We start from the raw sequence: 16,838 nt of genomic DNA on the forward strand, positions 1-16,838 counted from the left end.
ATAATGTTATAGTTAGAACAACTCTGTTCTCTCACAGTGAGGTGCTGTAATAGTTTTCCTTTTTTTCAGTGGCTGGAAAACTCTCATGTGTCCTTCCTTTCAGAAACTTCAGTCCCCATTGTAAGGGCTCTTTGTGGCATCTCTCTCTCTCTCTCTCTCTCTCTCTCTCTCTCTCTCTCTCTCTCTCTCAGCTCTGTCAGATAATACAAGTGGTACATGAGCTCAACTACTTTAAACTAAATATTATGGCTGATTTGAACTCATGGAGCTCTTCATGATGACAACAGTGGCTTTTCAGCAGTAGTTTGCACATGAGCTGCAAATATGAGCTGTGGCAGTATTTTTAGAACTGAGCCCCTTTATCCCTCCTCCCCATTCCACCACTTCAACAGCTGCTTACTCTGCATATGTAAACAAGCTCATCTTTCTCCCCAAGCACCTCAGTTGGAGATACTTTTTTTACCCTTCACAAATCCAGCACTGCTGTGATTCCTCTCTCTGAGCTGGATGCTCTTGAGGTTTTCAAGTGTGGGAAGACAGATTTTATGGACATAGGTAAGTATATGCTTCATGGTGTGAACCAGATCTTTCTACAAGGGACTTGCCTGGTGTGTGTTTATACAGACACAGTGGTATCTCCACACTGGACCAGAATTCACCTAATCATGTTTTTTCTTTCTAAAAGGTTGCTGCATTTAATTCAATTCTGGTTCTAGGAAAGATTTCCTGCTGCAGTGATCAATTCCTGTAATAGCTTGTCATTCTGAACTTTCAATTCTCTAGCTCTTCCTTTTCTTCCCCAGTTTACCTGCTGGTCAGTGAGTGGAAAGCAGATACAAAATGTCTTGCTGTGACATTGTCAGATCCTTAAAACTTGGGCAGTTCATTGGACTCAATGGCTTTAATTCTTGTTGTCACTGCTAATTACTTAGTCTCCTCTTGTGTTGGGAGAGGATCAGGGAGTCCAAAAAGCCATTGTCCTGTGTTGCTAGATCATGTGTATGTGGAACAAGAACTAGATTTTATTTATTTATTTATTTATTTATTTATTTATTTATTTATTTATTTGTGGTCACATCTGGCTGTTTTCAAGGCTTACTTCTGAATCTGCAGTCAGAACTCTCATAGTCTAGGAGAAACTTAGAGGGTGTGGGGATATAATCCAAGTCAGATGCATGCAAGACAAATGTCCTACCTGCTGTACTACTGCTCTGGTCCCTTGTTTATTTCCTTTTTAACTGCCTCTTTGTTTGCTTAAGTTTTTATTATGATTTGCCTTTTATAGAACAAATGGAAGCATTGTTTCTTCTGCTCTTGGTTTCTTTTTTTTCTTTTTTTAATTTTTTCTCTTTATTTGAATATCTTGATTACATAAATGATTGTGATAAGGTTTCAGTCATATAAAGAACACCCCTCTTTACCAGTGCAACATTCCTGCCACCAATGTTCCAAATCTCCCTCCATCCCACCCCACCCCAACCTGTACTCCAGACAGGCTTTCCAGTTCCCTCATGTATTCACTTGATTATGGTAGTTCTCAGTGTAGTTATTTCTATAACTGTGCTCACCACTTTTTGTGGTGAGCTTCATGGAGTGTGCTGGTGTTCCAGCCCTCCTCTCATTGTCTCTGAGGATTGTTACAAAAATGACTTTTATTTTTCTTAAAACCCATAGATGAGTGAGACTATTCTGCGTCTCTCTCTCTCTCCTTCTGACTTATTTCACTGAGCATAATAGATTCCATGTACATCCATGTATAGGAAAATTTCATGATTTTATCTCTCCTGACGGCTGCATAATATTCCATTGTGTATATGTACCACAGTTTCTTTAGCCATTTGTCTGGTGAAGGGCATCTTGGTTGTTTCCAGAGCCTGGATATTGTGAATAGTGCTGCAATAAATATAGGTGTGAGGAAGGGGATTTTGTATTGTATTCTTGTGTTCCTAGGATATATCCCTAGGAGTGGAATAGCTGGGTCTAATGGGAGCTCAATTTCCAGTTTTTGAAGGAACCTCCATATCGCTTTCCATAGAGGCTGTACTAGATGGCATTCCCACCAGCAGTGGATAATAGTTCCTTTCTCTCCACATCCCCGCCAGCACTGATTGTTCTCATTCTTTGTGATGTGCGCCAATCTCTGTGGTGTGAGGTGGTATCTCATCGTTGTTTTGATTTGCATCTCTCTGATGATTAGTGACAAGGAGCAATTTTTCATGTGTCTTTTGGCCATTTGTATTTCTTTTTTATCAAAGTGTCTGTTCATTTCTTCTCCCCATTTTTTGATGGGATTAGATGTGGGTTTTTTTGTAAAGTTCTGTCAGTGCCCTGTATATTTTGGATATTAGCCCCTTATCTGAAGGATGTTGGGTGAATAATTTCTCCTACTCAGTGGGTGACTCTTGTATCCTGGGCACTATTTCTTTTGAGTTGCAGAAGCTTCTCAGTTTAATGTATTCCCATCTGTTAATCTCTGCTTCCACTTATTTGGAAAGTGCAGTTTCCTCCTTGAAGATGCCTTTAGTCTCAATGTCATGGAGTGTTTTACCGACGTGTTGTTCTATATACCTTATGGTATCTGGTCTGATATCAAGGTCTTTAATCCATTTGGATTTTACCTTCGTACATGATGTTAACCGGGGGTCTATGTTTGCTTTTTTGCAAGTGGTGCTCTTGGTTTCTTAACTCCAGGCTTTTCCTCAGATTGCTGTTTTTTTTTTGTTTGTTTTTGTTTTTGTTTGTTTGTTTTTTGGTAGCTGCAGCCTTGGTCCTAGAACAGGCTTCTTTGATTTCTTCACATCAGCAGTCTGCTTTCTGTTCTCTCTTTGCACAGGCCTGGAGCTTCTTTTCTTGGCTCCATTATTATCATGCCTCATGCTTTAGTATTGCTGCACTTTATTTCATCTGAATTTTGTGGCTTTCGTCCTGAGGAATAATGTGGTCCTAGTGTCTTTTCTTTGCAATGGCTTTAATTTCAACATGGTTATCAGGTGTTTCAATGGATTATTTTTCAGGTTTCTGAGACAAATCTTCCTATGTGGGCTTGAAGAGCTCTTTGGATCACTAGGCATCTTAGAGTTCTGGTAAGGTCTGTGTGCAACATCTTGTGCTTTGGAGTATAATTTTTTTATATATATACCTGACAGTTCTTAGGGAGTACTCGTGGCTTTGCTTTCAGGGATCACTCCTGGAAGGCTTGAGAGCCTATATAGCAGGGGTCTGCCACATTTAAGACATAAAAAGTCGGGGCCAGCAAGGTGGCGCTAAAGGGAAGGTGTCTGCCTTGCAAGTGCTAGCCAAGGAAGGACAGCGGTTCCATCCCCTAGCATCCCATATGGTCCCCCCACGCCAGGGGCAATTTCTGAGTGCTTAGCCAGGAGTAACCCCTGAGCATCAAACGGGTGTGGCCCGAAGAACCATAAAAGAAGACAAAAAAGTCAGTTGGATGTGTTTCCAAAGGAAAAGAAACCTGGGAGCTGTAAAACCATTGTGACATTTAAAACAAATATAGGACTGCATATACTGTTTCTTATCTTAATGCTATATACAGGATTGTGCAGTTAGCTATCGATTTGAGGGGGAAAAAAAGAAAATTTTTACTCAATGTAAAATATATTTGTACAAATTAATAGCTAATTAAAATATTTCAATTTTTCAGTTTAAAGAGATTTTTGCTCCTGAACCTCAGTCCACAGTGTCTGCACATTAGGGCTGTAAGACGTTAGCTTCATTTTCACACAGGTCTGTAAGCTATCATCTGTGAGGCGTGATCGATGTTTATTTTTAATATTCAATGTTTATTTTTAATGTTGGAGAAAACCTGCTCACATACATATGTCAAGCCAAAGATAGATAAGACTCCGAAGGCATACTTTTTCATATTTATATAAGTCTTGGGGATGGCATTCATGTTTCGAATATAAGTTTGTACTGTTGGAAAGGTTTTCAGTATCACTCCATTTATAATTTTGAACCAGAATGTCCTCTGACTAGCAACATCCTCAAGAGTAGCGGTCAAGCACTTGAACTTGGACATCCATGTATCTTTGTCGACTATATCAGCCAGTTGCATCTCAAGATCAGGTTGACTTACACCTGCAAATGCAGTCATATTCAATAAGGATAGATCGATAGCCAGGGGAGGATAATGTGGTTTTTGTCCTTTCTGAACTCACAGAATCATTTTGCAAAAGAATTTTGCATTGTGCTGATTGCAGACTTTAAATAATCCGAATTTATCATATCATGACTTTGTTTGAACTCTCTGAAAGAGGGAAAGTGAGACAGGGTACAAACACTGTCAACTTGCATTCAAATGCCAAAACCTCCTCCAGCATTTGCAGGGCTGTGCTTCCTTTTCCCTGAAGGGCTGTATTTAGTGTGTTTAGATGTGCTATATTGTCTACCATAAAATGTAATTTTTTTCCCCAGCCATTCTGGTTTTTCCATCTCAGCAAAGGTGAGCTCTTTCTGTCCAGGAAACTTTTTACTTCTAAAGATGCGGCAACATGTTTTAGCACCTGGCCATTGGACAGCCTTTGGACCTTGTTGTGGAGCAGGATGTCAGAATATATATACTGTCCACTTCATCCAATAGCAAACAGAACTAGCAGTGGTTTAAACCCTTTACCATTACTTATTAACAACCTGAAAAAATACACTCATCACTTTTGTGAATTCCGAGGGAAATGTTTGAGCACACAATGCCTCTTGGTGCAGAATGCAATGAAATGACAGCAGTGTTCTACCCAGCACCTTTTACAGTAGAGCAACAAAGCCCTTTTGTGCTCCCTGCATGCTAGGTGCCCCATTAGTAGTTACTGAGTTCAGGTGGTTGTTGTTTATCTTTTTAGTACTTAAATAGTCCCAAACAGCCTTACAGATATCCTCACCCCTTGTTTAGTCTTTTAGTGGTATCAGCTCAATCAGTTCTTCTTGTGGCCCAAAAGACTTCACATATCGGCAGAACAGCACTATTTGTTCAGTATCAGCTTTATCTTTGGACTCATTACAGGCAATGGATCGATTTCTTGAATTTGCTGTTTGTTAATGTTTTCTGCCAATTTTAGTGTTCTGTCTTTGACAGTCTTCACAGAAAGAGGCATGTCTTTCATTTTTGCACAATTTTTTAATTTTTTATTTTTATTATGAGAACGAAGATGCAAAGAAAGAGGACAAGATAAAGTTACAGGGGGAGGACAATAACCCATAAACAGAATTCTCAGAAGAAATCCCCTTGCTGACACTTTAATTTTGAACTTTCAGCCAAAGAACATTAAGAAAAATAAAACAGAACACATGAACAATTACTTTGTCCCTCAAGTCCCCAGATTGTAGTGCATTATAACATTTCTTAGCAGTACACAAAGCAATCTAAAGCTATAAAATTTATGTAGCTCCTTAAACATATAAGGCATAGTATTTTTTTACAGCTCTATGCACATGCATATTAGTTTAAGTTAACCTCAAAAGTTTAAGTGTTTTATTTTTAAGGATTAGAGTCAAAGGAGCACAGTAAAAATGGTGTTAAAGTGGCAATTGTTGTTTGCATAGGTCCACCAAAATATGGGGGACATGGAAAGAAAAAGCCTTGACCTAAATACAAGGAGACCCTATCCTTGAAGTTTTCTGGCATAAGACCAACTCTAGGCTCCAGGCTTACTAGGTTATCCAATCCAAGTCATTGCCTATAGTGCCAGTACACTTATTTTTCACACAATCGCTGTTGTTAGTGTCAGGTTTCTGTATTAAAGATCCTGGAATCTGCATATCCTACATCGAAGTCAGGATGATGTGCAGTGTCCTCTAATTTAACCTCACAATTAAAGGGCACTGCAGAAAGCCCTGTCCTGCAAGCAGGTCATTGTTGTTGTCTTTCTCAATGTTAAGGGAAGTCTCTTTTGAGTAGGTCGATGTCAGAGTAGCAGTAGGGTCTTCCCTGGTAGAGGATTGCTTCCAGGTGATGTTCTAGACAACCTTGGTTGTTTCCTAGATGGCTTCCCTGGTTCAGGGGTGAATGGAGAATGCCCATTCTCCTAAGGCCTGTGGCAGGTCGTTATGTCAGTGTTCAGGGTGTAAGGTCCTATTGCACTACTAGATTTGTGTGTTCCTATCTCTATTAGATAAGAACTTATTTGTATGCATAGTATTCTTTTTCATTTTAATGTGCCTATGCAAAAAAGGAATAATGCCACGTGACATTATTGGCACATATGGGGGCCGCAAGAAGTCCAACAATCCCTGTGACTTGGTTCAAACATAAACATGAAACTGAGGGACTCTTTTACCAGAATTACTTACTGAACAGCTCATAAAGAGAACTGACAAAAAGTGGGGAAAATAATTACTGTATAAGAAAATATTTCGTAAGAGTTATAGCTGTCAAGGAAATACACATAAAATATTCAAGAGACATATGTGTCCCTTTTATGTCTTTTGAAATAGTTGGGGGTGTTAAACTTCAGTCTGTGGTTTGAACTGTGCAGTACTGAAGTTAAAAAGGGTAAATGTGGGGTAATTATGGTTGGGGGTGAGGGAATTAAGGAATAAAAATGAGCTTTGTAGGGGTGTGGGAAAGTACAGAATACAAAATGGACATTTTGCATATACAAAACATACTTTAGTGATAGGGAATACTATTAATATATACTATGTGCACGGGGACTAGCTTTTGAAAATGGAGACCTGTAAGAAGTTGTCAGTGACTGCCTTAGTGCAACCCAACAACTCTCAGCACCCCCCAAGTTAGGGACCCACCTTTTCTGGCTGCCTTTGCTGGCACCCAGGGAAGGCCTGGAGGCCAGGAGAAGAATAGGGGACTGCTGGGGGCCTGCCAAGGCTCTCAGCACCCCCAAGCTAGGGAGAAGGCCTTTGGCCTGGGGTCTTCCCAAACCCCATGCTGGCTAGAGCTAGCCTCCAGATCAAGAGAGGATTCGGTCCACAATTTTTTTCTTTTACTTTTTTTTGCAGTCCTTGTATAGATGCTCTGAAACCTTACTCTCCATCTGTGAATGGCTTCCCGTGCTTGACTATTTCCTGAGCGACCACAAAACTAGCATATGTTGTGGAATTCTCAGACTTCATCCACTTCTTGAAATAATTTGCTCCTATTAACCTTCCTCATAAGTTCTGCAATGGCTTTTAGTCTCTCATCTCCAACTGGCTATGTTTCAGCAAAGGCTGTGTTTTTATTTCGGAAATGTCTTGCAATATTTGACTTTTTGTTGTTTGCAAATTTCTCATCACATATTAAGCATTCTGGTAAACCAATCTCATCAGTAGAGAATGCAAATGATTCAGTCCATGTATCATTAAACACTCTGTTTTCTTCAAATTTTTTTTCTTTTTGCCTTTATCCATGGCTGGCATACCGGGGGTCAAAAACAGAGACATAATAATTAATCAGTGCCCTAATGTACCATGAATCATAATCAGTGCTTGATGTAAATAATAATTAATGAGGGCCCAATGTCATCTTATCATTATAAAAATGATTTCTGCCACTGTTTTTATTTCTTTGTTTGATCCCCTCAGAATTACTCCTCCTCATAAAAATAAATGTTAAATTAACAAGTACCTTTTTTAAAAAAAATTCATTAGGCCCCAAAATTTTGGAAATTAATTAGTGAGCCAGGCATGCCATAAAAATAATTCATCAGGTCTTCCAATATTCTGTAAATTAAACTAAATAAATTGAATATAAAATGTAAATAACAATTTATATAAAAATATTTTATATAATAGCCACAACTTTCCTACAGTGTCACCTTACAAAAGGACCTGTGTCCTATGCTTAACCAACAACAAAAGTTTGTATCTGTTAATTTTTTTTAACCTGGCTTCTGTTTTCTTCTCTTTCAGACTCTTGTTCTCCACTTGTACTGGCTTGACTCTCAGTAACAGTCATACTACAAGCCCTCTCTTTCTCTTACTTCAGTTCTCTCTGTCCTCTTCTTGTTCCTTTTCCTAGTTTTCTCTTTATTGCTTTTTTTAAATAATTTTTCAGTGTCCCCTCTGTCAGCACTTCTCTTATCCCTCACAGCAGTCTCTCTTTCCCCACTTCAGAGGTGCGTGCTTTGAGTGCCCTCAGTGACATCACACATTGTGATGAGAGGGAGGAGGCTGGGCCAGGACAGGGACACTGTGGTGGCCACCGGCCACACACAGTGTTGGGAGGCAGTGGAGGTAATACTGCTCTCTGACCCCTGCTATCAGCCCTGCTGTCGGAGCTGTGGCAAAGCTTCGAAAGAACTGCATGTTGTTCTGGAGCCGCAGCTTGCTTACACCCTCTATATGGGATGCCAGGCATTGAATTTGTATTGACTGAATGCATGGCAAATGCCCTCCCTTCTGTATTATTGCTCTGGTCTGAGATTATTGTTATTCTTGAGGGGAGCAGCTTTACACCAAGTACCTCATAGTTTATCTAACTTATACCAAAACTATTACAGGCCAAGTTCAAAAAATCCTACATGCCCATTAGGAGTTAGTTTTAGGGTATTTATTTTGTTTACATGAAGCACATTGTTACAGTGATGTTTCTGAAGGCTCTGATATACCATTGCCATCATGTAGATGACATATGTCTCCTGTGCTGGGTACAAAGATAGTTTCTCACTTTGCCTTTGTTGGCTCATATCTGCTAGAGGTACAGCCTTTTGTTTTGTTTGTTTATTTGTTTGGGAGTACACCAGGTAATGCTCAGCGGTTACTCCTAAATGAGCATTCAGGAATTATTTGTGGTGGTACTCAGGGGATCCTCTGGGATGCCAGAGATCCAAGTTAGGTCGGCTGCATGCAAGGCAAGTGCCCTATATGCTTTATTATCTCTCTGGTTTTATAAATTATTCTTGATCTTAAGTTTCTCAAGCCTCAGAACAACCTCCTTGGCCTCTTGGCTTTTGCTTTATGTTCATTTACTTAAGGCAGTATGAACTTAAGTTCTAAAACTTAAGTTTATTTTCTTAAGGTCTTGGCATGATGACCTTTGATGGGTGCTGGTGAAACGAAATATATGGGACAGAGCAGATGTCAAATTGCTTATGTGCTCTGCTAATTCTGTGGGGGCCTGCACAACAGGTTTTGGTTGGGAAAACATGTTCCCCCAATGACACATTATTTCCAAAACCACCCTACTCCTTCAAAGTAAGTCCTACTTCTTCAAACTTGACTTGACCAGTATACCTCAAGGCTCAGTCCAAGCTCAGTCACTTGATTTTCCTAACCACACAGGGACAGGCAAAGCCTGGTACAAACAAGGTTAACAATATCTGGTTAATGAGAAGCTTTGAATGCAGCAGGCCAAGTGACATTTTGGCCAGATACCTCCCCATTTTAGGAGCACATGACACTGATGTCAGTGGGGGCCATATACCAAAGAAGGAAGGGAAGCTTTGCTCCTCTCAACCTAGTGTGATCCTGGAAAGTAGAGTTAGAATTCTAGTTTGGGCAGTCCAGGCTCCAGAGTTGATGGTGTGATCCTCAAACAGCAACTACTAAAGCAATCGAAAAACAAACAAGCAATCATTAATCTACTTACCATTCACCAGCCCTGGTTTTGCAGAGTACTTTATAGAGACATGGTTTTTGAGGGATCATCCAGTGACACTATCTCATATCTGTTGTCTTTCCAGGGTGCCTGTGGACTCCTCAGGGTCCGATAAGGAAACTAGTTGACTGACACTCTTCCTGTGAAAGTGTCTTATGAAAATAAGGTTGAAACTAGCTGATGCCTGATGATGGAAACATTTTTCTCTCATGAACAGTAAGATTTGCATCTGTAACGATAACTTTTTTTTAAATTTTAAATTAATTTATTTAAATAAAATATATCACATAGTTGACCTAACTGATCATAATACATTTGTTACAGGATGACAGAAATTGACGTTATTAAAAAGTAGAGAGAGGGCCTGGAGAGATAGCACAGCGGTGTTTGCCTTGCAAGCAGCTGATCCAGGACCAAAGGTGGTTGGTTCAAATCCCGGTGTCCCATATGGTCCCCCGTGCCTGCCAGGAGCTATTTCTGAGCAGACAGCCAGGAGTAACCCCTGAGCATTGCCGGGTGTGGCCCAAAAACCAAAAAAGAAATGAGAAGAAATAGAGTGCTGAATATATTTAAAAGTACTTATTTATAAAGACATAAAGACAAACATCTGGCTCAGGTCAAAAGGATGAAATAAGGTGTTTTAAGCCAATAATACACAGAAAGGGGGTAGGAAGTGAAATTTTGTTGCTTTATTTTGATTAAATTTGCTTTGATCCATAGAAGATAATGAAACAAGAATATCTATGTTTATTACGGTACACATATAATTCTTGAGTCAACAAAGAAATAAAGGAGAAATAAAAAGTAGTCTAGAGAACAATAAAACCTAAGAAATGAGCTCTGTGACTCCAGGAGATGCAGCAAATATGATTGATATTAAAAGGGAAGTTCATGACAATGCATAGCCATATAAGTTACAAGAAAAATTCAAATAGCTAATCTAGTTTCTTCAGAAATGATGAACAAATGGGAATGAGGAACAAATAGAACCAGAGGCCAGTAGGAAGCAAGAAATTATGAACATTAATTTGGAAAGAAATGAGTCTATAAAAAATATCTAAACCTCCTAGGAGATAAAAAGTATTAAAATTTAACCAAGAACTTTCTTTGAAAGTTATCGATAAAATGGACAAATTCCTCCTTAGGGTTATGAAGAAAACAAAGATAAAGTTCTGATTAAAAAAATAATCTAAATGAAAAAATACAAATTACAACTGAATGAATCTACAGAAATACAATGCTAGAAGAGATTACAATAATGATCTGTATGCATACAAATTGGATAGCCAAGAAGAAATGTTTAGGCAAATTTTAGATCCATACAACTTTCCAAGACTGTTTCAGAAAGAAACAAATAGTCAACAGGGCATTCATAAATACAAACACGAAAAAAGTTATCAAAACCCCTCATAAGAACAAAATTTAATTCTAAAAAACTTTTAAAGACCTAATCATGGCACAAATTATTCTACAAAATGGTGAGGGAGATTCCATACTGTTAACATTGCTCTGTTCTCAAGCCAGAAAAAAAGTTAGCACAAAAAGAAAACTAGAGCCTTATATCTCTAAAAAACATAGATGTGACTATCTTGAGGACTTGCCAAAGAGCCAAAACAATTGTGAGGCATAATATTTCCAGACAGAACAATAATTAAATAATTAAAATAGTCTAGAATTAGAACCCAAACAGGCATACAGATTAATACAATGAAACAGAAAGTATGTAAATAGACCTACACATACATGGATTTCTATTTAATGACTATGTTGAGATAATAGAGAAAGGAAGATATATTTAACAACTAGTATTTCAAAAACTAACTAGATATTAAAAATAGGAAAGAAGATCATAATGGTATCATAAAAAATTTAAAGTGGGTAAAAAATGGTATATTGTACTTGAAACTAGAAAATACATTGAAGAAACATTAGGTAGTCCAGGAGTTTAACATCCAAAATGTATTTGGAGACTCCAGTATATTGGCAAGGGAAGCAAAAGATAAAATGAACGAATGAAATTACATCAAGAGTCTAAGGTCTGCATGAAAATTGCTGTTTTTTACACAGTAAAATAAGCTAAAATAAATAATAATAAAATTGATTTTATTAATTTCTGCTCTGAGCATTATTATTTCTTCTGCCTACCTATTTTTGGCTCCTTTTGTTCTTTTTCAAATTTTAATAACTGTGTTATTTAACAGTTTATGTAGGTACCGTCTACCTTTCTGATGTTCGTTTGCAGGGCTATAAATTTTCTTCTTAGTATGGCTTTTGCTGTGTCCCATAAATTCTGATAGTTTGTGTCTTCATTGTCATTTTTTTCCAGAAATTTTTTGATTTCTTCTTTGATTTTATCTCTGACCCATTGGTTGTTCAGCAGTGTGCTGTTTAATTTCCAGGTGTTAAAGTTCTTCTTTTTTTTTTTTTTTTTTGACTCTTTGTAGTTCATATCTAATTTTAGTGCCTTGTGATCTGAGGAGGTAGTCTGTATAATTTCTATCCTCTTGATTTTATGTAGATATGTTTTATGGGCCAGCATGTGGTCTATCCTGGAGAATGACCCATGTGAATTGGAGAAGAATGTGTATCCCAGGTTTCTGGGATTGGAGTGCCCTATATTTATCTAATAGTCCAATTTCTTCCATTTCTCTTTTCAGAACTAGTATATTCTTGTTGGATTTCAGCCTGGTTGACCTATCAAAGGGTGATAGGACAGTATTGAGGTCTCCCACTATTATTGTGTTGCTATTAATGTCTTCTTTCAGTTTGTCAACAATTGTATTAAATATTTTGCTGATCCCTCATTGGGTACATATATGTTTAAGAGAGTGCTTTTTCCAGCTGTACATATCCTTTGAATTGTAAGAAATTACCATCTTTGTTCCTTACAATTTTTCTAAATCTAAAGTTCATGTCATCTGATATTAATATGGCCACTACAGCTTTTTTTCAGGGAGTTGTTTGCTTGGATGATTTCCTCCAGCCTTTTATTATGTGACTATGTTTGCTCTGACTATTTAGTCTATTCTGTTGATATGAGTGTCTGTCTTTATTTATGTCTTTATGCTGTTTTAATGACTACTACTAAATAGTACATTTTATTTACTTATTTATTTATTTTAATAGTTTTCATTGAGGCCAAATTAATTACAAGTCTTTCACAGTTAAGTTTAAGTACATAGTGCCAGTGATTTGGGGCAATTCCCACCACCTGTGCTGACCACCTGCCGCCTCTGTTCCTAGCACAGATCTCATACCTTCACCCTTAGCCTCCTGGACTGCTTGTGTAGCAGGTCCCTTTTGTGTATCACTTGTTGTGGTTTGGATCTATTGATTCCATTGTTGTTGACTTTGAGTTGGGTATTTAGGTCTGGTCATTTTTTATTTCCACTCAATATCCGTGAGACTGCTTTCCCTTGGTACCATCCACTTTTTTCCCCTCAATTTATGTGGCAGAAGATGATTGAAGAACTATGGTTCTGTTGGTATGAAAAAGAAAAGGAAGGAAAAAAGGCAGGAAGGATCCCCTATCTAGAAACTATGAATATAAATTTAAAAGAGGAAGAAAAAAAAAGGAAAAGCAAAACCAAACATGTTTGAACAAAACTAAACTAAACAAAAATTTTTAAAAAGGGGAGATTTTTTTTGTATGGGCACAGCAAGTATTGGGGAAATTATAGAGAAAATTTCTTGGCCTAGGAGATACAGGGTTCCTCCATCCTTGAAGCATACTGTCATGGGATCTTCTACAGGCTCTGGCCATGTTCATCATCAAACCCCTAGGTCTTTTTATGGTGTCAGGAAATGTTCAGCTCAGTTGTGGTCATTAGCCAATCTCCTGTAATTTGAGATTTTGGTTTTTGCACAGGTCCTAGGATGAAGTCTAGAATAGAGTCTTTCTTTATGGTTTCAGAAGTTCTGTTCATTCACAATGTTGCTGTCAGTCCTCTGTATTTAGTAGTCTTTGGTTTTTCACAGATCAAAGAATGGAGTGTCTTCTGATTTTATCTCACTGTTAGGAGATGTGGTGAAGCAACCTGCGTTTAGGTCAAATTGTTGCTGCTTCATCGTTGTCAAGATGTTGCCTGAGCAAGTCCTGGTGTAAGTTGGTACCAGAGCTGTATTAGGGACTCCTCCAGGGGGAGTTTGATTCCTGGTGCTACTGTGAGGAACTGTGTCAGTTCTAATGTTGGGATTGGGGGTTCAGGGTTGGACGGTGGATGTCCGATCACATGAGTTCTAGGTCAAGTTTCCATGACAAATGTCAGGGTGGGAGGAGTCCTTGTATTATAAACTTTATGGGTTCTTATCCCTAGTAGATAAGAACTTGTTTCTTTACTTAAGATTTCCACATTTTACTGTGTCTATTGCAAAAAGGAAGAATGCCATATTATATTGTTGGTGCTTTAGGGGATAAAAAATGTCAGGCTATACAATGTCTGTGTCCTGGTGTTGACCTGAGCTTTTATCCCACGTAAGAAATTTTTTTGAATTTATACTAAACAGGCAAAGCAAAATAAATGAATGAATATATAAATAAAAATAAAAAAATTAAGATTAAATTAAAAAAGGATGGAGGAGGCTATATTTACATTTTTACATTTGGGAAGTAGACATGCTAAGAGGTATAACTATTAAGGGATTAAACATACATAGAAAATCTAGATATCCCCATGAAGTCCTTTGAGGTAGTCTTGGGGAGGGATGAGATTCACGGCACATTTTCGTCCTGCTCCATGTTCTTATTGAGACTGAGTAAGGGATTTGATAGTGTCCTCGAGCTGGGGGTTCTTCTGGAGCTAAATTCGATTGCATGCACCAGTCCATGTTGGGGTGTTTGTGAGAAAGAAAGAGGGCCACATAGAACGAGTCGGCAGGAGTCAGATTTCTGCCAGGGCGAGAGATGTGGGACTGAGAGGGTACCCTTTCGCTCTGGGAGCTGGATGGCAGCTCATTGGGGCAGGTGGTCAATCACAGTTCCTAAGGATTTAAGAACTCAGGGTAAAGAATATTAAATAGGGAGAGATAATGGATCATGATTGAGGGCATGAGAGAATAGAATATGGGGCTCTATGCAATATAGGCATGGCTTCTTTATAGTATAGAATAGGCAAACATAGAGGCATCGCATGCATACAAACATAGCTTTAGTTGAAGGCCTGAATCTTATGGGATGGTTCAGAGTGCTTGAGAAATAATTGAGTTAAGAAAAAATATAAAAAATAACTTTGGAGTGAAGGAAAAAAGACAGAAAAAAGAAAAAGTAAGAGAAAAAATAACTAAGTTGGGTTGGTGCCTCGGAGGGTAATGGGTTTTCCCAATTTCTTGGTGCTTGGTTGATGGCAGGGGTGAACATTGCTAAATGAAGCACTCAGGATTAGATTATGCATGGATCATTTTAGAGTACACATAATTTTTACTACTAGAGTACTGTGCAAAATGAAAGTGAGCTCAAGGGTAGACTATCAGTATGTGCTAATTTCTTAAGTTTATTATGTATAAAATATAAATATTGGTTGGACACCCTAACATTGCAATTAGGTGCTCTATCATAGTAGACTCCACATACAGTTCTCACTATGACAATGTCTTGTTAAAATACTTCAAATTACCCATTTCCTTTTGATTATGTCTTCTACTATAATCTAAAGCTTATGATTGTAGAGACCACTGAAACAACTGCTTGAAACTTAAGTTTCAGGACCCATTCAATGGGTATGATTTTGCAAATTAATTTTCCTCTTTTTTTCTTTTTATTATCTTTTCTTCCTTCTTTTTTCTCTTTTCTCTCTTTCCCTCTTTTATTCTTCATTTTCAATTCAAACTATGGTACCATTATATCATAATACATGCACTGTCATCTTATTTCTAGGAAAGGTACCTTGATGCAGAAGGCATAGTGGATGATACTAGATAAGGTAGACTCTTCTTAGAGTGCTGACTTTCATTTCTAACAGTACATTTTAAAATTGGGGAAAGTGATGCCTCCATTTTCTTTTCTCAAGGATTGCTTTGACTATTCATTGATTTTTTTTGTACCGAATGAATTTCAAGAATTTTTGATTCACTACTTTGAAAAGTGATATGGGTTTTTATTTTCAATAGAACTCATAGAACATGGATCATCTTGATTTGATTCTCAAATTGAGAAACTAAAGTGGATGGTACGAGGGGCAAGCAGTCTCATGAACACTGAGTGAAAATAAAAATGATCAGACCTAAATTCCCAATCCAAAGTCAATGATAATAGAATTAAGAGACCAAAACTATAAGCTATACATACACAAAAGGAATTTGTTACAGAAGCAGTCCAGGGGGCTAACATTTGGTGTTTGGGATACATGCTCGGAACACTTGTGGTGGGAATTGCCCTAATTCACTGTCACTCTGTATCTTAAATATAACTCTAAAAGAATTGTAAAAAAAATGTAGGGTCTGTGAAATGAAAAAAAAAAAGTCTAGTTTTATATCACTGGTGGCAAGGTGTAATAAAAATCCCATGCACACACACACACACACACAAAGAAAAGTGATATGGGTATTCTTAAAGGGATTGCATTAAATCTGTACAAAGTTTACTGATGTATTGCCATTTTAATGATTTTAATTATCCCAATCCAAGTACACCTTATAAGTTTCCATTTCTTTTCTTTTCTTTTTTTGTTTTTCTTTTTGTTTTTTGGGTCACACCTGGCAGCGCTCAGGGGTTACTCCTGGCTCTATGCTCAGAAATCCCTCCTGGCAGGCACGGGGAACCATATAGGATGCTGGGATTCGAACCACCATCCTTCTGCATGAAAGGCAAACACCTTACCTCCATGCTATCTCTCAGGCCCCCTAGGTTTCCATTTCTTTTTATTCTCTTTTATCTCTGTCTCTTATAATCTTTTTTAAGGCTAAAGTCTTTATTATCTGATATAACTATGTCTACCTTAGACTTTTTTTGGAGGGGTATCACATCTGGCAACTCTCAGGGGTCAATCGTGGCTCTACACTTGGAAATCACACCTGGCGGGCCTGGGGGACCACATGGGATACTGGGATTTGAACCACCATCCTTCTGCATGCAAGGCAAATGCCTTACCTTCATTCTATCTCTCCGGCCCCTACCTTAGACTTTTTTTAAGGGAATTGTTTGCTTGAATGATTGTACATCAACATTTAACTTTGAGTCTGTGTTTGCTCTATCAAGATGTGTTTTTTTTTTTGTTTTTGTTTTTGTTTTGCAGGTAGCAAATTTTTTGATTCAATTTTATGATCCATTTTGCCACTGTGTGTCTCTTAACTGGTG

Source organism: Suncus etruscus, chromosome 16, assembly GCF_024139225.1.
Source record: "Suncus etruscus isolate mSunEtr1 chromosome 16, mSunEtr1.pri.cur, whole genome shotgun sequence".
Lineage (NCBI taxonomy): Eukaryota > Metazoa > Chordata > Mammalia > Eulipotyphla > Soricidae > Suncus > Suncus etruscus.